Raw genomic sequence first — 20218 nt, forward strand, 5'->3', positions numbered from 1 at the left:
GATCATCAAAAGCCTTTGCAGGATTGTAAGCAAGGGTCATTTATGCACAACCTAACCGGTGGCCCCAGGGACGAGCTCCTTTGTACCATTAAGTCACAGACGCCCCGGGGGCACCCAGGTGGCTCAGTCGGTTAAGCGTCAGACTCTTGGTTTCAGCTCAGGTCGGCATCTCACGGTTCCTGAGTTCGAGCCCCATGTCGGGCTCCACACTGACAGTGCAGAGCCTGCTTGGGATTCTCTCTCTCTTCTCTCTGCCCCTCGCCCACTCTTTCTCTCAAAATAAATAAATAATTTTAAAAAGAAAAAAAAAACGTTTAAAAAAAAATGGAGCGCCTCGGTGGCTCGGTCAGGTAGGCGTCCGACTCCCGCTCAGGTCATGATCTCACAGTTTGTGCGTTCGAGCCCCGCGTTGGGCTCTGTGCCGACAGCTGGAAGCCCGGAGCTGCTTCCGATTCTTTGTCTCCCTCTCGGCCCCTCCCCTGCTCTCTCTCTTCCTCTTTGTCTCAAAAATAAACATAAAAAAAGAAAAAAAGACACTGAAGCCCTAAGAGCAAGACCACCTGAAAGCTTGGCTGCTGCCTGAAGCAGGTGGCCCCCTGGGCAATGGCAACCCTAAATGCAGGGGAAGATGAGCCGGGAGAGGGATTGAAGAGAGAAGGGGCCGGGGCGCGAGATGTCTTTTGAGAGCGTTAGAGTCTGAAGGCAGTGGAGACACACAAGCCCCGTGATCTCAGAATTTCTCAAGAAGCCCCATCGGCCCTGGGAGATCAGCGCACACCTTCCCAGGGCCCAGCGAGCGGTCCTTCCTCCCGCCACGGGCCAGCAACGAGGGGAGCACAGGATGAAGCAGTTGGCTTGGTTTGGGATCTTGAAGGGAAATCCGCATTGTAGGCACACGCGGGGGGAACAACCAACCACAGAAACTACAAACGTCCCTCCCCTCCGCGTCCCGTCTCCCAGCGGGGGCTCCGGCGCTCGATGAAGGGGGAGAATCCGCCTCTGTCGTAACAGGTGCTCAGGCCTCCCTGCCACTTTGACATAAGAGTAGAGACAAAGGGGTCCTCCTGCCAAACACAATTGTTTTAAGCAAAAGAAAACCTGTGGTGGATGACGTTTCTGAAAAACATCCCTTGTCCTGCTAAACAGAGATTCGCACTCTGAATCCTGGGAGGGCGCCCATGAGGCTAAGACACCCTGTCGCCCTCACAGCCCCCAGGGCACGATGCCTTGGGTTCAACAAATAGTTGTCTATTAAGTAAAAGTGGTGGGTCCCTCTAAATGATAGTGAATGGAGACATACGGTCCCAACGCTGCAATAAATGCCCATCACCGCCGATTCCCTTTCGTGACGATGATGACACAGCCTGGCCGTCCTGGTTTATCTGAGCATGACCGGTGGTAGGAAATGTTACCCAAACATCATGAGTTAGCAAACAAGAGTGTCCTGTTCCGGAAGGGTGTCAAGATTGACCTATTCTAGGTTTGGGAAAATGCCAGAAAGGCCGGGGGTGCACCGATACGTTCCCTGGGTGCTAAAGGTGGGGGCTTTTCCTTTCCCACATTTTCGTTAGTTGTGTTTTCTAAATGTTCTACAAACCATGCAGGATTCTCAAAAGGGGAAATAAGGGTTATAAAGGGGGGGGGCAGGGAACTGTCGGACTAAGCTTTTTTTCTTTTGTCAGATCATAATAATAGGTTGTTACCTATTGCCACATGCTTTCTGCTCCCCAGGCACTGTCCCGGGGGCCTGGAACACACGTTAGCTCGCTTTGTCCTCACGATCACCGAACGCGGAGGCACTAGCCGCAGACCCATTTTGTAGATGACAAAGCACACACAGGCGGGTAACTTACCCACAGTCACAGGGTCCTTTACAGAGCTCTGGATGCAGGCGCCTACATTCTTTTCCCAGAGCACAGACGTGGGCTGGGGCGCGGTCCCCAAGTCTGCCTTCAGCGGAGTTGCTCTAAGGCTCTGGACTTCAGAACCTCCTGAGGGACTTCGTTCCAGCTGGACTTTGGGGTTCTGCCCCCCAGTGGTGTGCCAGTAAACATTTCAGCAGCAGCTCCTGGGCTGTGGGAGCCCCCGTTTTTAGCCTTTGCCAGTTTCCGCGGTGTAAGTACTCTTTTTTTTTTTATTTAATTTTAATGTTTATTTTTGAGAGAGGGAGAGAGAGAGAGGGCAAGTCGGGGAGGGGCAGAGAGAGAGAGAGAGAGGGAGACACAAGAATCCGAAGCAGGCTCCAGGCTCTAGGCTCCGAGCTGTCAGCCCAGATCGCGACGCGGGGCTCAAACCCACAAACCGCGAGATCATGACCTGAGCCAAAGTCGGACGCTCAACCGACTGAGCCACCCAGGCGCCCCAAGACACCGATGGTTTAAAAACAAACAAAAAACTGTGTTAAAGTTTATAGCCCTTATCCATCACTTGAATTGACTGGTTTGATTTATCATTGCCAGGCAGTCTATTCGTTGAGAGTCCCTGAAACTCACCAAACAACTTTGAGAAGAGAGCAAAGGAAAACGATCCAGTCCTTGCCAACTGGAATCAGAGAGAGAGAGAGAGAAGAGGACATCGAATACCGTAAAGAAAAATATCTCTATATGTCTATAAACAAAAACAAACTATTACTGCTCTGCAAGCGGGAACACGTGTGCCTGGGCTTTTAAACTTGAAGCCAGTAGCTTGCTCAGATCTCTGGGGGGGTCAGCGCCAGGAAGTCATTCCCCCTGGCCTGCCGTGTTGTGCCCAGGACGGTTCTGGGGGTGAACGCAGTGAAGCAGGTGGCCGGGGTGGATATCCGGGGCACGGATCGGGGAGGAGGTGTGGACCCTTTCCCCGGGATGCATCGTCCACACGCACTGGTTCTGGTTTGTGAGCAGCTCCAGGGTCGGTTTCAGGCGATGGCATTTAAGGCAGGAAGCAGAGGAAGCCTGGCCCCCATTAACCGATCCCCCCTGGCGTGCCCCGGCGTGAGGGGACGTGTGGGGTTCCAGCGGCGGGTCTGAAAGCCCTTTTTCATAGCTGGGTGTGTGGGGCTGCAGTGTCTCTGAAGGCCCCGTCGCCTGATGTTCCCGAAGTCCCAGCTGAGATTTGGTTCCAAGCCTTAAGAAAACTGAGGCTGAAAAACTAATGTGAGGCCTCGACTCCGGGTAGTGAAGGGAGCCTCCCGTCCATGCGGCATCTGCTAGGGAAAAACAGAACAGAACAGAACAGAACAACCCAGAATGAAGGCTAATGCCAACAGCCAGGATTTGATGAGCGCTTCCTGCTGGCCGGGCATTGGGATGAGGATTGTATCTGTGGTACCTTCGTCCTCCTCACGAGAGCTCTATGATGTAGACTCTGTTATTACTCCATCTAACAGGTAAGGGGTCTGAGGCTTAAATAAGCCAATTAGCCTCCCATACATAGAGCAAGGATTGAAGCCCAAACCCATCCAGCACCAAAGCCCAGGCCTTAACCCCTTCAGCACCGTGGAAGCAGCCGTCAGCCATTGTCGCACTTGCCTCTCCGTTTTGTCCAGACGCTTTGCACCCGCGGGGCACCCTGCTCCCTCCTCGAACCAGGGTCAGGCGCTGAGCGCACCTCGGCTTGGTGCCACGAAGCCCACCCAGGCTTTAGGGCTGGGAAGTTAGCAGCTGCGACAGCAGGGGCGCCCGGGGGGGGCTCAGTCGGTTGAGCGTCCGACTTCGGCTCAGGTCATGACCTCGCGGTTCGTGCGTTCGAGCCCCGTGTCCGGCTCCGTGCTGACGGCCCAGAGCCCGCTTCGGATCTCTCCACGCCTGACCTGCTTGCGCTCTCTCTCTCTCTCTCTAAGTAAATAAATAAACATAAAAAAAAAAAAAAGAAAGAAAGAAATGCACAGTTTTGTCCTTCCGTTGGGGAGAGGGACAGGGGAAAACAAAATGAGCACAAATCTGGTGAGAGTCATGGAGGCTGGTCCAGGTGTCTGAGAAAGTGACATGTGAGCCAGGAACTAACTGATAAGTCAACCAGACAAAGACCCGGGGGGACCGGGCCAGGCACAGGGAGCAAGAGTGGGAAGTTGAAGGGGAACGTGCTTGCCGTGTTTCCGGAACCCAGCTGGGGGCGCTGTGAGGGGAGAGCAGGGAGCAAAGTGAGGTGCTGGGGGGCCAGGTGAGGCCACCACACGCCCACCGGGGGTTGTGGAGAGGGGCTTGGGTTTCACCGTGACTGCTTCCCTGCGCCGCAGCCCGGAGCACGGACGTGATCCAACGTGTGTTTTGAAGAGATGACTTTGGCAACTGGAAAGAATGGCCAAGGCAGCGCTTTGCGCAGCCGAGATGATGGTGCCGTCCTGGGAGGATGGTGAGAAACGGAAGAATTTCGGCTGAGCTCTCCAGAGGTTGAGTGGGGAGGACGTGTTGACGCCTGGCAGTGGAGGCTGAGGAGTGGACGGGGACCCAGGATCTTGGCTTTAGCCCCCAGGTGGCTCGTGGCACCATGTACTGAACTGGGAGAGACTTGAGGAAAGGACAAGAGAGAGAAGAGGCAGGAGTTCTTGGGGCCTGTCTTAGATTTGCGATCCTGCTTGCCATCCACACAGGGATGCCGGGGGGGGGGGGGGGGGGGGGCTGGATAGACGCGTCGTGCGCTCGGAGATCTGAGCCGGAGGCCTAAATGGGGAGTCTTTGGCCTTCGGGTGGGATTTGGGAGCATGGCCAAGATTTATGGGGGATTCGGAGGGAAGAGAAGAGGGCTCACAATGAAGCTGTGAGGAACACCAGCCCTGGGAGAGGGTAGAGGAGGGTGAGTGGGCGGAGGTGACAGGGAGAGAGGCACCAGTGGAAAATTGGATGTGGGGGTGCAGGACCTGGGACAGGAGAACATTCCAACCTCGGCTGGTCTAACCAACTTGTCTAATGCCACCGGGCAGTGGAGAAAGGGGCAGAGAAGACTTTTTTGCGAGGCAAAGGCCTCACCTTGCATTTCATGTGAAGTCGCCTGAACTTTGTCCTACGAGGAAGGAGGAGTTCAGAATGGCTGACAACGAGCTGGAGGGAAAGAGACCCCTTTGAAGGTTCTTAAGTAGTAAAGGCAACACCATGAGGGCCGAATCTAGGGCCAGAGCGGTGAAATCGAACAGGCAAGAAGAGAGAGTCAAGGTAGAATCACTAGGCGCCTGTGACCTATAACGCGGAGAGGAAGGGATTTCGATGTTGATATACGGACTGTGACATCTTTAACCCAGACGGGAGCTAGCGGGGCCACAGGTGGGAAGGTGGGGACAGGCAGAACTGAGCCCATGTGCCTGTGGCACCTCCCTGTGGCTTTAGGGGTCTTGTGCTCAGGGGAGAAGCTGTGGCTGCTGGTGGAGTTTCTAGAGAGACCAGCGGATAAGAGTTGAAGCCCTGGGCTGGGATGAGCTTACTCAGAAAAAGGATGAAAAGCAAGAACAGCAGAAAAAAAACTTTTAAAAAAAAAAAAGGGCGCCTCGGTGGCTCAGTCGGTTAAGCCTCCAACTTCAGCTCAGGTCGTGATCTCACGGTTGGTGAGTTCGAACCCCGCGTCGGGCTCTGTGCGGTCAGTGCAAAGCCCGCTTCGGATCCTCTGTCTCCCTCTTTCTGCCCCTCCCTGCTCACTCTCTCTCTCTCAAAAATAAATAATTATTTTTAAAAAAAAAGCTTTAAGAACAGCACAGGCTCTCTAAGTGCAAGGTTCCCCACGGTGGACACAATACACGGGACTCTTCAAGCCTTCGGTAGATGAGTAGGATCCTTGGGACTGTCATGCCCTGGGGAGTGGCCGCAAGATCTGTTTACAGCCTTTCTGGTTCTGGGGCTCACTTTCACAAAACTTGGGTGTAGACTCCCGCTGACAAGTTCCTGGACTCGCTCGTGAAGGGTGGGGGCCCCACTCGATCAGCATTCCCCAACCTTAGGGAGCTCTGGACTCTGTGAACAGAGGGGGCTCTGGTCCTGTATTCCAGAATGACTTGACTTTATTTTATTTTATTTATTTAATTTTATGTTTATTTTAGAGAGTTGGGTGAAGGGAGGAGCAGAAAGAGAGAGCGAGAGAGAGAGTGAATCTCAAGCAGTTTCCATGCTCAGTGTAGAGCCCGACATGGGGCTCGATCCCACGATCCTGGGATCATGATCTGAGCTGAAATAAAAAATCAGATCCTCTACTGACTGAGCCAACCAGACTCCCCCAGAAATTAAAATTAAAATTTAAAATTAAAAAAAAATTTTAATGTTTATTTATTTTTGAGACAGAAGAGACAGAGCATGAGCAGGGGAGGGGCAGAGAGACGGGGAGACACAGAATCCGAAGCAGGCTACGGGCCCTGAGCTGTCAGCATGGAGCCCGATGTGGGGCTCTAACTCACGAACCACAAGATCATGACCTGAGCCGAAATAGGATGCTTAACGGACTGACCACCCAGGCGCCCCGCCCCCAGAATGACTTTAAAGGAAACATCAGCCTAAGGACCTGTACCAGTCTTAGCCAGGAGTCACGAAATGAGGAATTTCTGGGAACAAAAGGTAAAATCTGAATTCGCATCGCTGCCCGGGTCAAGTTTCCCCGAGGTCACTATGTAGGGGGAGCCATTTATATAGAATGCTGTGGAAATACTTGTCCCTGGGACTGGGCAGCCCGGTGAGGTGCCAGTTCTGTTCCCTTTCTTTAAACACCACCACCACCAACACCACCAACAGCAACAACAACAAAACAGGCTGCAGAAAACGTTAAGAGTCTCAGTCACATGATCCAGAGTTTACTGAGCACCTACGGCCAGCCACAGGGCTGGGCCCCGGTGGGGAGGGGATGGTGGTGATCACAGGCAGTCATGGTGCCCATCCTCCTAGAAGGAGTCTAATGCATTTTGGCTGAAAATACAAACTCAATGCCTAAATGAAGCCATCTATGGAAAAGCAATCAAATGAGTTAGGTACCTATAAGCCATCCATGTCTGGTTTTAAGCTTCTGGGAACTCTGATCCCCAGCCCGGCAGGGTCAGTACACTCAGACGCTCACCAGAAGAGGGGAGAGACAGCCACCACGAGGTGGGGGTCCCAGGGGACAGGGAAGGCCCTTCTCAGGGCAGGTGGGCCTTAGGGAGCTGGGCTGGGGAAAGCTCTGTTTCAATCATGCCCGAACCCCAAATCTCAAAGAGTATGGGGCAGAGTAGAGGAGCTCAGGTCACTTCCTCACAGGCCTTTCCAGAGCAGTGAGCCTTTCTGGGGACCCATCTTAGCGGCTGTGTCCTGAAGACTTGAGCCCCGGAGGAGGGGTGTCTCCAGCTCAGAGCCAAGTGGGCGCCACCCAGCCCTCTGGTGGCTGAGTGTGGGCTGTGGAAAGGGTCTGTGGGACAGCAGTGCGCACCTGGGCCTCCCCAGAGGACACGCCTGTGGCCACTGGGTACACGTCTCTCCCAACACAAGGCTCTTTGTTCTGCCAAAAGGCTGTTCCATCCTGGTTTCCCAAAGACGCTGTGCTAAGGGAGTCTGAAGGAGGTTTCTCTCTTAATTCCCCCGACAAAGGAAATCACTTGTATCCCAGTGACATTATTTTTGTCATGGCCTTTTCCTTCAGAAGCTCCTTGTTATTGAAACCGCTTCAAAGCATTGAGTTGAACAAAAATCAAAATGGCTGCCCGAATGCTTCAGTGGAGCTCGGGTTTAAAGTAAACTTTTCCCTCTCTTCCACAAACCTCCCCACCTCCCCTCTAAGCTTTTTGTTTCAGCAACTGGGTACCACCCCAAGGACAAGACAGAGGAGGCTGGCAGCAATCTCTGTCAAAACGAGCTAAATCCTGAGGCTCCCGGACAGCTCAGTCAGTTGAGCATCCGACTCTTGATTCAGATCCCAGGGTTGTGGGATTCTCTCTCTCTCTCTCAAAATAAATAAATAAACTAAAAAAAAAAAAAAAAAAAAAAAAAGCAGCATATAATCTTACATGGAAGACAAGACATTCACCTGGCAACCACCATAGAAGGTAAAGGTGGGGAGTCCCCTAGGCCAGGTACAGATTACAGGAAATGCCTCCAAGGGGATCAAGGGCCAACGATGGAAGAGAAGCGACGGGTTGATTTGGGAAGGCGTCACTAAGAAAAGTGGTCTTTGAGCTCAGCTCAGGAAGTTGGGCAGGATTTGAATAATATTGATTTCATATGGTTTAATCCTTGCCAGGAGAGAGTAATTCCAGACTGGAATTCTTTATCTTACTCCTTGATATTTCCTTATTAAAGGTCCAGCTCACCCTCCCAGGTATTGTGAATAAATCTTCCTTATCTAAATTTTATCCACTGTGCCTTCAGCATTTGATGAATGCGACCGTGACCTCTTACATAATTTGAATTTTACTTTTGTAAGGGTGACAACGTGAAGCTTTCAAAGAGTTCCACGACCCTTACAATAAGCAAAAGATAAATGTATTTTATTTCACGTGTGGAATTCATTCAGCTCCTGCTCGCATTTTTAACAACGATGAAGAAAATCATGGTCCTAGGTGGGGAAAAAAAAAAAACCTCTCTTGGCAAATGTTAAGACCTGTTCTGGAAAAACAAAAGTGCATCAGGAAATTAAAAATAGAAGTAGATCTTCTACAACCGGGGACTTTGTTTAATGCCAAAAAGATATTGCAAAATGTGAGACACTGTGGTAATACGTCATTCATTTGACCCTCAAAACCGGAAAAGAATGGACTTGGAAGTGTACGGATATGTACTCTAGCAGTGGTCTTGAAACTTGAGGAATGTGTAGGGAAATAATTTTGTTTTAGTTCTCTCAGAATTTGTTCATGAAACCCAATTTGTGAAAACATAGACTTGAGAAACGTAAAATCTTCTTCTAAAAATATCAAATGTAAATTCTCTTAGTGAGTTTTGTCTTTAAAAAGTACTCATTTTTAAAAAGTATCGCTGGGGCGATACTTGGGTGGCTCCGTTGGTTGAGCATCTGACTTTGGCTCAGGTCTTGATCTCACAGTTCAGGAGTTCAAGCCCCGCGTCGGGCTCTGTGCTGACAGCTCAGAGCCTGGAGCCTGCTTTGGATTCTGTGTCTCCCTCTCTCTCTGCCCCTCCCCTGCTCACTCTCTGTCTCTCAACAACGAATAAACATAAAAAATTTTTAAAAATAGATAAATAAATAAATAAATAGTATCGCTAAAACGAAACTGCGAAATTAAAATTAGGTGGGTGTGTAACCATTTATGATTCCCAGTTTGAGAAACGATTTTAGAAAACTATAATTAAGGCAAATTATATCTCTAATTGCCTGAGAAATAGTAGTAGCTGTTGTCTTTAAGTACATGATATACTGAAAAAAAAATGTAAACTTTAATTATACATGGTTACAACCTATGGTAGGGACAGAATAGTAGGACCAAGGGAGCCTAGTTTTACTCTGTAGTTTATACTCTATATCCCACCTCACCTACTACTTCTTTAAAGAATCTGAAGTTGGCTAAGACAATTAAAACCTCTGCAAAACAACGCTGTGGCAAAAACTTCTGGTTTTATTGATTTATCTCTTTTGCACAGAGTACACGCGACTTCAAAATTTTGAAGATTACGTTAAAAGATTGGTTTATGCTATCAACAAAAATTTTTAATCTTTATTTATTTGTTTATTTTTATGTAATTTATTTTCAAGTCAGCTAACATCAGTGTATACAGTGTTTTGGCTTTGGGAGTAGATTCCCGTGATTCATCGCTTCTATACAACACCCAGTGCTCATCCCAATAAGTGCCCTCCTCAATGCCCATCACCCATTGCCCCCCACCATCAACCCTTAGTTTGTTCTCTGTATTTAAGAGTCTCTTATGGTTTGCCTCCCTCTCAGTAACTACCTTTTTTCCTTCCCTTCCCCCATGGTCTTCTGTGAAGTTTCTCAAATTCCACACGAGTGAAAACATATGATATTTGTCTTTCTCTGATGGACTGATCTCGCTTAGCATAATACCCGCTAGTTCCATCCATGTTGTTGCAAATGGCAAGATTTCCCTTTTTTTGATTGCCAAGTAGTATTCCATTGTGCATATATATACATACATATATATATATATATATATATATATATACACCACATCTTCTTTATCCATTCATCGGTTGATGGACATTTGGATTCTTTCCATAATTTGGCTATTGTTGATAGCACTGCTATAAACATTGGGATACATGTGCCCCTGTGAATCAGCACTCCTGAATCCTTTGGACAAATTCCTAGTAATGCTATTGCTGGGTTGTAGGATAGTTCTATTTTTAATATTTTGAGGAACCTCCACACTGTTTTCCAGAGCGGCTGCACCCATTTGCATTCCCACCAACAGTGCAAGAGGGTTCCCCTTTCTCCACATCCTTACCAATATCTGTTTTTTCCTGAGTTGTTAATTTTATCCACTCTGATCGTATGAGGTGGTATCTCAGTGTGGCTTTCATTTGTATTTCCCTGATGATGAGTGATGTTGAGCATCTTTTCATGTGTCTGCTGGCCATCCGGATGTCTTCTTTGAAAAAGTGCCTATTCATGTCTTATGCCCATTTATTCACCGGATTATTTGTTTTTGGGGTATTGAGTTTGATAAGTTCTTTACAGATTTTGGATACTAACCATTCATCCAACATGTCATTTGCAAATATCTTCTCCCATTCCACGGGTTGCCTTTTCATTTTATTGATTGCTTCCTTTGCTGTGCAGAAGCATTTATCTTCATGAAGTCCCAACAGTTCATTTTTGCTTTTATTTCCCTTGCCTTTGGAGACATGTCAAGTAAGAAGTTGCTGCAGCCAAAGTCAAAGAGGTTATTATTGCCTGTTTTCTCTTCTAGGATTTTGATGGTTTCCCGTCTCACATTTAAGTCTTTCATCCATTTTGCATTTATTTTTGTCTGCGGTGTAAGAAAGCCGTCTAGTTTCATCCTTCTGCATGTTGCCGTCCAGCTCTCCCAGCACCATTTGTTAAAGAGACTGTCTTTTTTTCCATTGGATATTCTTTCTTGCTTTGTCGAAGATTAGTTGGCCATATATCGGTGGGTCCAATTCTGGGTTCTCTATTCTATTCCATTGGTGTATGCTACCATTTTTAACATAAAAGACATAAAAGGTAAACTCTTTGCTTAAGCGAAGACTAATGTGCAGCCTGTCTAAGCTGACAAATAAAAAAGTTGTTGTTCACATATTTGCCGTCAGTGTAAAAAAGTTAAATGATCATGGATGGGAATTAATTTTTGTTTTTCCCAGTACGTTCTGTGGGTGTGACTAGTGGCCTGTTTCTCTGTCTGCCTTCCCTGCTGACTGGATAATTGAGGAAGCCCTGGAAGGCGATGGCCATATTCTATTCCTTTCTGGAAGCGTTTTCTACTCCTGGTGCATTTGGCTCTTGAGACTGCATTTTGCAGTGACGACTTAATGCAAGGCTTTGACCTAACAGCCTCCCCTTGACCGACACCTCTGGTCCGTGCCCTCAGCTCTCCTCTTTCCTGGCTACGTTCTTGAGAGCTTTGGTTTGGCACTCCCTTGGCATCATCCTTCTTGTTCTTAGACCTCGACTGAGCACCACTCTCAGCTCAAATCTACTGTTATTTGTTTGGTTTGTTTCGTATTCCTGGAAGTTGCCTCAGATTAGAATTTCTGTACCCAGCCACCCAATGTGAGGACGCCCACCGTGGCCCACAGGGATTCTGGAACTTTGCATTTGCTCATTAACGCTTGTGGACTAAACCCAATGCGGTGGTAACAAGCAGACTTGGACCGCCAATGGATGGGGTACATGTGTGACGGTTGGTAGGGTCTTTGTAGATCAACCTGGAAGAAAAGGAAAGCTGTTTCCTTGGAACAAGGTTGTGATTCATGGATTTTTGTGTATTTTGTATTTTCTGGTCTCGTTTCATAAAAGCCATTAGAACAAAGACGAGAGCCTGAAAAATGGTTGGAGGAAGCGATCCTAATTTCACTGAAGCGGAAAGATAACCATGGAACAAGTCTGCCAGCCCTCAACCCTGTCACTGAAGAGGTAGGTTCTTTCCCTACCGAATGCCTCTTGCCAAGTGACTGAACAGTATTTGTCAGCAAGTAGGTAACTTATTCAATGGCCAGAGAATGGAGAAGGGGGGCTCAGGCTCTAAAGGCACCTTCTCCCCAAAAGGTCTCATGGTCAGGGGGTAATGAGTTTGGGGTCATTAAGGGGCCCAGATGCAAGCTGACCTGGGAGGTTTTGGGGGGAAGGAGAGAGAGCTTCTCAGAATCAGAGTGCCACCTCTTTTCTTCCCTTAAATGGGCACAGTCACATCTGTCCCCACACTGATAGGTGTGTTCATGGTCATTACAATCAGAAGTAACGATCCCGAGGTCTTGTGGGGAGTTAGCCTTGCATCAAAACTAGATCAAACTGGTTGAAAACTAGTTCATTAGGGCTTGTTTGGAGCTTGTTACCGCATCCATGGTGACCACTCCTTCCCCTGCTCCTGCCCCAGGAGTCAGGCTCGTCTCTGGGCTCTGAAGTGAGGAGCACCCGTGGGCTCCCTTGTCTAGAACGTCTCACAGATTTCTGGTTCCGCCCCGGATTGCTGGACACTGTGAGCCCCGGCGGCCACTGTAAGTACCAGGGCTGATTAGTTCATCCTCTCATCGATTCACCCATTCTTTCACCAAATCGAACCACGCCCTGGTCCCAGGGAAACATGGCACCAACTGCCACAGTCCAGTGGGATGCGTGTAAGGAGGGCCAGAGGGCAGGATGCTGTGGGAACACAGACAGCAGCCCCTAACCCAGAAGGGCAGGTCGGGAATGAACTTGGAAAAGATGATCCACATTTATAGGTATTAGCAAGAGCTGTGAGCAGGGGGAGGCGTCCTGGCTGAGGAACCAGCAGGTCTGCAGGCTGGGGACTTAGGTCAGAGGGGAAATGCACCTGGATGCTGGTGGCGCTTTCTCAGTGAGCCCCTCCTCCTTCCCTGGGTGGGGCTCACTGCCCCGCTTTCCCGCTGGGGTCCCCACATGGACCTTTGGACATCTGGCCCCACGCCAAACTGGTGGATTTCAAACTCCCGGCAATGATAGAAATGTCACTTAAAACAATCTCCCGGGGCGCCTAGGTGGCTCAGTCTCTTGAGCGTCCTACTTCGGCTCAGGTCATGATCTCACGGTTCGTGGGTTCGAGCCCCGCGTCGGACTCTGTGCTGACCTCTCGGAGCCTGGAGCCTGCTTCGGATTCCGTGTCTCTGTTTCTCTCTGCCCCTCCCCCACTCATGCTCTGGGTCTCTCTCAGAAATAAATAAACATAAAAAAAAAAACAATCTCCCACCTATTTACCACAATCTTTTTTTTTTTTTTTTTTTTTTTTTTTTTTTAAATAGAATAAAGGACAATGCTGGCAGGACTTTAGGGAAATGAGCACATGCTTACATGGCTGGTGGCTCTTCACAATGTTTCTCCTCTTCTTGAGAAAAATTGGACAATAGGTAACAAGAGCTACAGAACTGTTTGACCCGGTAACTCCGCTTTGGGGAATATGCTACAGGAAAATAATGCTTAAGAAGAAAGAGAAAAAAACAACAACCTAATATGTACAAATATATACACAGCAGCTGCAATTTAACATGGTATAAAGCTGGAATCGGGCCAGACACGCAGAAAAGGGGAAACGGCTGAGCAAATTGTACAGTGATCTCAAATACCCCGCGGCCGGTAACGACAAGGACGCGGACCACGTCCGTGCACTCGGGTCTGACTAAGCCACGGCGGAGGGTAAAAGCACCCTGCGTGTGCGGAGTGAAACTATACTCTTTAAAGCATGGAAGGATTCCGCAAACACTACACGATAGCTTAAAAGGAAGTAAGTGTCATTTACATGTTCACTGGCTCATTTCTTTGCATAGACATTCAAGTTCATGGTTTACAAAGCACGGTTTTAAGAGGCAATTGTATGACCATCTCTTCAGAAGGAAAACAACCCGGACCTGGGAGCGAGGGGGCCCTACGCCATGGCCCGGGACGCCCCCTGAGGACGGAGGGCTGCAGTGGGCGGTGGGTGCCGCTTGGTTTCGGACTTGCACCCCAGGCTTGCACACCCGCCTCCAGCAGATTACACACAGCTCTTTTCTCCGCGCACCGTGGGGCGGCCCACCGCCGGGGAAGCCACGTGTCTCCTTTCTGTGCCGCATCGTGCTGGCAGGAACTAACAAGGCAGGAAATTTCCAGCTTGATTTAGAATATGCCGAGATGTCCTCCTGACCTCCAAGACAATCCGTCTGGCTGGGCTGGCATTTGCTGCGCCAGGATGTAAAGAAGTCACTCACAAGGAAGTAAATGAGCAACAGGCCGGTATTTAGGATATTTAAACGGGTCGAGTAACTAAGATGTACGGGCTCCGGTCCTTTTTAATTTTTTTTTTAATGTTTATTTATTTTTGAGGGACAGAGAGAGACAGAGTGTGATTGGGGAAGGGGCAGAGAGAGAGAGAGAAAGACACAGAATCTGAAGCAGGCTCCAGGCTCCGAGCGGTCAGCACAGAGCCCGACCCGGGGCTCGAACTCACAAACCGCTAGATCATGACCTGAGCCGAAGTCGGACGCTTCACTGACTGAGCCAACCAAGGTGCCCCTGTGGTAACAGCTTTATTAAGATGTAATTCACACACCATACCATTCCTTCATTTAAAATATGGGATTCAATGGTTTCTAATATACGTGGAGTTGTGAAATTATCACCACGATCAATTTTAAAACAACTTTATCACCTCAAAAAGAAACCTCATACTCTTTGGCCATCACTCCCTAATCACCCCTACAACTAGGCAATTAGATACCTTCAATCTCTATCAATTGCCCATCCTATATGGAAATTGCCCATATTTCCTATATGGACTCCTACGATATGTGGTCTTTTGTATCTGGCTTCTTTCCCTTAGCATGAGGTTTTCAAGGTTCATGTTCATGTTGTCACATGGAACAGTACTTTACTTCCTTTTTATGGCAAAATAATATTTTATTGTATGAACATATTATCTTTTATCGATCCATTCATCAGTCGATGAGCATTTGGTGTGTCTGCTTTTTGGCTATTATTAATAATGCTGCTATGAATATTCAGGTACAAGCTTTTATATGGACACATATGGACACATTCGTTTCTCTTGACTATGGACCCAACAGCGGAATTTTTGGGTCATATGGTAACTCTACGTTTAACCTTCTGAGGAGTCATTAGACTGTTTTCCAAAGTGGCTGCACCGTTTTACGTTCCTTCGGCAGTGTATGAGGGTTCTAGCTTCTCCACATCTTCGCCAAGACTTATTGTTCTCTTTTGTATTCTAGTCATTCTAGTGAGTGCGAACCGGTAACTCATTGTGATTTTCTTTTTGAGAGAGAGAGAGACTGCAAAAGCTGGGGACAGGGGCAGAGGGAGATAGAATCCTAAGCAGACTCCGTGCTCAGCATGGAGCCTGACAAAGGGCTCGATCCTACGATTCTGGGATCATGACCTGAGCCGATAATCAGGAGTCGATGCTCAACTGACTGAACCACCCAGGCGCCCCTCCTTGTGATTTTGATTTGATTTCCCCAATGATGAGTGCTGTTGAGTATCTTTTCATGCTCTTATTAGCTATTCACAAATCTTCTCTGGAGAAATGTCTGTTTAGATCTTTTGCCCATTAAAAATTTTTTTTAAATATTTATTTCTGAGAGAGAGAGACAGCATGAGCATGAGCAGGGAAGGGGCAGAGACAGCGGGAGACACAGACTCTGAATCGGGCTCCAGGCTCTGAGCTGTCAACACAGACCCCGACGCGGGGCTCGAACCCATAAACTGCGAGATCATGACCTGAGCCGAAGTCGGACGCCTAACCAACTGAGCCACCCCGGCCCCTCTTTTGCCCATTTTTAAGTCCGGTTGTCTTGTTATTATTGAGTTCGAAGAGTTCTCTATATATTCTAGCTCCAAGTCCTCTATCAGGTATATGATTTGCAAATATTTTCTCCCATTCGGTGGGTTGTCTTTTCACTTTCTTGATGGTGTTCTTCAAAGCACAAAATTTTAAATTCGATGAAATCCACCTCATCTATTCCTTAGTTGCTCGTGTGCCAAAGACTCTTGCAGACTTTGGTTGTACAGAGACATTCATTCGGTCCTGAACTTTCTGAAGAAATTTAATTTAAAATTTCTGGACTCATTACAAACCCCAGTTCTGCATTCAGAAAGTTATCAAGTCTGTGACTAGACTCCAGCGCGATTCACTGGAATTTCAACTTGCCACGCTCTGAGTTTTAGAACAGGACTTGCTGAGCGATAAAGAGAACATCCTGTCCTCAGGAAGCCCCTAAGCCGACCTCCATCACTGCTTCTCTAAGTAACTTGCCAAATCTCCATCAGTACCAAAAGAGGAGCCGGGAGCACGCCTAGGCCTCCTCTGCAAGCCCTCCCTCACTGCCTTGCGCTATTACCCCCTAAGATAGTTCATGGCTCCTGGAGGCTGGTTTCTTCCCCGGGCGCAAAGAGCCTTCTGCGTTCATGTCCCACCTGTCACCCCTCAGACCGGTGGGAACGTACCTTGGCGCGTCTGACCCAGGCGCGGGACCCAGAGTATGCCACAGCTCTACTTAGCCCCTCATAAGCCTCAGCTTATAGAAACACGGAGATAATAACTCTCTCGCGCAGGGCTGTTGTGGGGGATTCGATGGAATAATGCACGTAAAGCACCTGTCACAAACTAGGCTTTAAATGATGGTAGTCTACTGCGTGTCCGATGTGTGGCTCATCCCACCGTCAGCTCAATTCAGGCAGCAACTGATCCTCGGTGTGAAAAAGAATGATCAGTAGCTCACACATTACGAATCCACGAGGTTAGTCAGGGCTATGAGCCTTAGAATTCACAAACCAGGAATCCACAGACAGACTGTGTGCTTTGTCTGGCTTTCTCAGTATTTCTGTACAATTGAGATAATATTTTAAAATGCAGAGGATCCGGGGCCCCTGGGTGGCTCAGTCGGTTAAGCGTCCGACTTCAGCTCAGGTCATGATCTCACGGTTCGTGGGTTCAAGTCCCACGTCGGGCTCTTTGCTGACAGCTCAGAGCCTGGAGCCTGCTTCAGATTCTGTGTCTCCCTCTCTCTCTGCTCCTCCCCCACTCACACTCTGTCTCTCTCTTTCAAAAATAAATAAACATTAAAAAATTTTTTCTGGCTTCTGCTTGGGGTCCAGAAGGCTTCACGAAAGCACTGGGCCACCCGCCCTGCCCCGGGGCTCCCACCAGCTGTGCTTTTGCTATGTGCGGACAGCTTCTTTTCGCCACATCTGCTGTGTTCTTTATTTCATCCAGAAAAACCTTCATACCTAATCATTTTTCTCAGGTCTTGTAAATGAATGCCTTCTTATTCCTCTTTCGTATTGCCAATAGCTTCATGTTCTATAAAATAAATATAAGGAGTGTTTTAAATTTTTTCAACGTTTTTATTTATTTTTGAGAGAGAGAGAGCGCGCGAGTGTGAGCAGGGGAGGGGCAGAAAGAGGAGACACAGAATCCGAAGCAGGCTCTGAGCTGTCAGCACAGAGCCCGATGCAGGGCTCGACCCCACGAACCTCGAGTTGATGACCTGCCCTGAAGTCTGATGCTCAACGGACTGAGCCACGCAGGAACCCAGATAATTAGTGTTTCAAAGCCTTGCTCATCTGTTCCAATACTTCTGCTTTGGATGTTATATGTTGTCCCACTTTTTGGTCCTTCTCTTGTGATATTTTGCTCCTCGGAGAGCCTAAGTTCGTGTTCTGCTCGTACCCCTTCTGTAGGTGGTGCCCATTGGGGTTCAGGGCCAATTCCTGGTGCCTCTTGGGAAGCAAGGCAAGAGAAAGGATGAGCCCTAAGACACAGAGTCACAAACCCCGAAGACCCCTGGTTAGCCATATTTATCTGTAGGTGTAAAGAGCGTTCCTACACATTTAAAAGGAAAGCGAAGCGTATCTGTGTCTGTTTTTCTGACACCTGGCCCATTTTGCTCCCACATGCTACCTGCCTGTCCCCTGTGAGCATCGGAGTTTGTCACCTCCCTGCCAACGATTGTGTGGGCTTGACTCAGAGGCACGTGCCAACCGAGGACGGTTAAAGGGGATGTGCGTGACCTACAGCCAGTGCTGATTTGTGCCGATTCCTGGTCGAAGGGGAGACAAGGGGTGAGCAACTCGCTGAGTAGAGCAGAAGCCCTCATATCGACACGATCGGCGTTGGTAGTTAGTCGTCTCATGGAAACAGTCTCGAAGCGGGGAATGGTGAAAAAGGATACGCGTTCACCTTAGTCGGGTCATTTCACTTTCAAAGACATAGGTATACACTCACCCACTCACCTTGTGATGTCAGGCCAGGCTGTCCACGACGGCGTGTCCGCTGACCCGAGCCTCTTTGTACGCTCTCGTGCAGAAACTACCCCTGAACGCGCTATCTGCCAAGGCTGCTCCTGGGTTCCTTAAAGTGGAGTGAAAACTTAAAGCACGTGAACATTTCTGGTGCAGAAGACGTGACGATTCTTACGGCTCTCCCCCAGCCTGTTAACGACTGTTTCACCCATACCTGCTCCCATCTTGAAATCCTCACCTTTATCGTTTGCCCCAGCGCGTCTGCAGAGAAATAAACTTTATTGCCACTCGTATTGAATCGGTGTAGGTGAGATCTAGCTATACCAAAACCAAAGAAAAATGGCCCTAAGCAGGTCTAATTCGAGGCAAGCACACAACTGAGCGGGCGGGAGCCAAGTGCAGGACAACGGCCTGCATTCTGAGGGCCGGAGGCCCGGGCTGGCCCATCTGCGGACTCCCGAGGGGCTGGGGAGTGTCAGCTCCCCTGGCCGGTGGGCAGTGGGGGGAGAGCTTCGGGCTGAATGTCTTCGTTTAGTGGCCCAAGGCAGGGGTGGCGCCCTGGGAGAGGCCTTGCCCTGAGAGTCAGGAGACCTGAACTCTACCCGGGTTCGTCCCCTAACTGAGTGACTGGAAGGAAACCTTTAGACCTCCCGGTCCCTCCCCGCTGCCACACTGAGCCGTGGGGGCTGCTGGAGAATCACAGGACCTCGCGCCCTAATGAGTGACAGCGTGACAGAGGCCGTCAGAAGAGACGTCCACACACTCTGGCCGTCATACGTAGCCACCCCGTGCATCCCACCCGCCACCTGTCAGTATTCGCCTCTGCCCTCTGCCTTCCCTCCTGCGAGGAGGTGGGGGCTGTCACTGTCCTTGACCGCGAGCAATTCTCTCCGCCTCTCTCTGGCGTCCTCAGTTTCCCCCCTTCACTGGATCTAGATCATCATCATCCTGTAGTTGCCCCCACAAAACAAGGGCAAAACCCTCCCAGCGACCAACCGCTGTCTCTCCTTCCCTTTACAGCAAGCTCCTAAAAAGACTCGTCTACGTTTGCATAGACATTGTCTCTTCCCTTTCCCCCTGGAACCATGCCCAGCAGGCTCTGGTCCCCAGGTGTCACCTGCAACGGATCGTTTCCTCTCCTCAGCTGACCCAGCAGCCTTAGAAACTAATGCCGCCTCCCTTCCACGTTTCATTTCTCCCAACGCTGGAATGTTCCAGAACTCGATTCTTGGACTTTCTTCCTTCTCTACATTTGGTGATCACATCTACTCTTCAGTACCTATATTCTTTAAAACAATTTTTTTTTAATGTTTATTCATTATTGAGAGACTTCTCTCCCTCTCTCCTAGCCTATATCCAATCTGTCCTCAAAGCCCAGCAGCTCTAACTCCAGATGCATCTGGAACCCATCCACTTCCGGTCACCATGTTGCCTCTCTTTCATGTCCTTCCTGAATAAAGCACACACCTTCCACTCCTCCCCGCTGTTGCAATCTATTCTTTGCCAGCAGGCAGACTTCTACAACAAAACAAAACAAAACAAAACAAAACGTAAGATAATTCTAATAGTCAAGGTTCCTCCAAAATATATGACCAGTAGTCAGTTTTCAAAACTGTCCCTGTCATCAAAAGCAAAGAACATCTGAGAAACTGCCACAGCCAGAGGACGCTGAAGAGACAAGGCAACTAAATGCAATGTGGTGTCCTAGATAAGATAAAAACTGTGGAAGTCTAAATACACCCTGCGTTAATACGAAGGCATCAATTTTCATTTATTACTTGCAACAAATGTATCATGCTAATGTAAGATGTTAGTAGTAGGGGAAACTGGGACATATGGGAACTTTCTATACTAAGTTCTCAGCTTAAAATTTTTTTTTAATGTTTATTTTTTTGAGAGAGA

At 48.7% G+C, this 20218-nt stretch overlaps 1 long non-coding RNA gene across 2 annotated transcripts; it reads left to right on the plus strand.

Annotated features, from left to right (window-relative positions):
• Positions 1-1652: 1652 nt before the first annotated feature.
• LOC113604628 (uncharacterized) lies at positions 1653-18609 on the plus strand. Of its 2 annotated transcripts, XR_008295825.1 has the most exons (3): positions 1653-3367; positions 11867-11983; positions 18381-18609. It is a non-coding gene; the product is annotated as an uncharacterized LOC113604628 (long non-coding RNA). The 2 variants fall into 2 exon arrangements; XR_003426596.2 differs by lacking the exon at positions 1653-3367 and having other exon boundaries at positions 10357-11983.
• Positions 18610-20218: the final 1609 nt, after the last annotated feature.

The sequence above is a fragment of the Acinonyx jubatus genome, chromosome B1, assembly GCF_027475565.1.
Source record: "Acinonyx jubatus isolate Ajub_Pintada_27869175 chromosome B1, VMU_Ajub_asm_v1.0, whole genome shotgun sequence".
NCBI lineage: Eukaryota > Metazoa > Chordata > Mammalia > Carnivora > Felidae > Acinonyx > Acinonyx jubatus.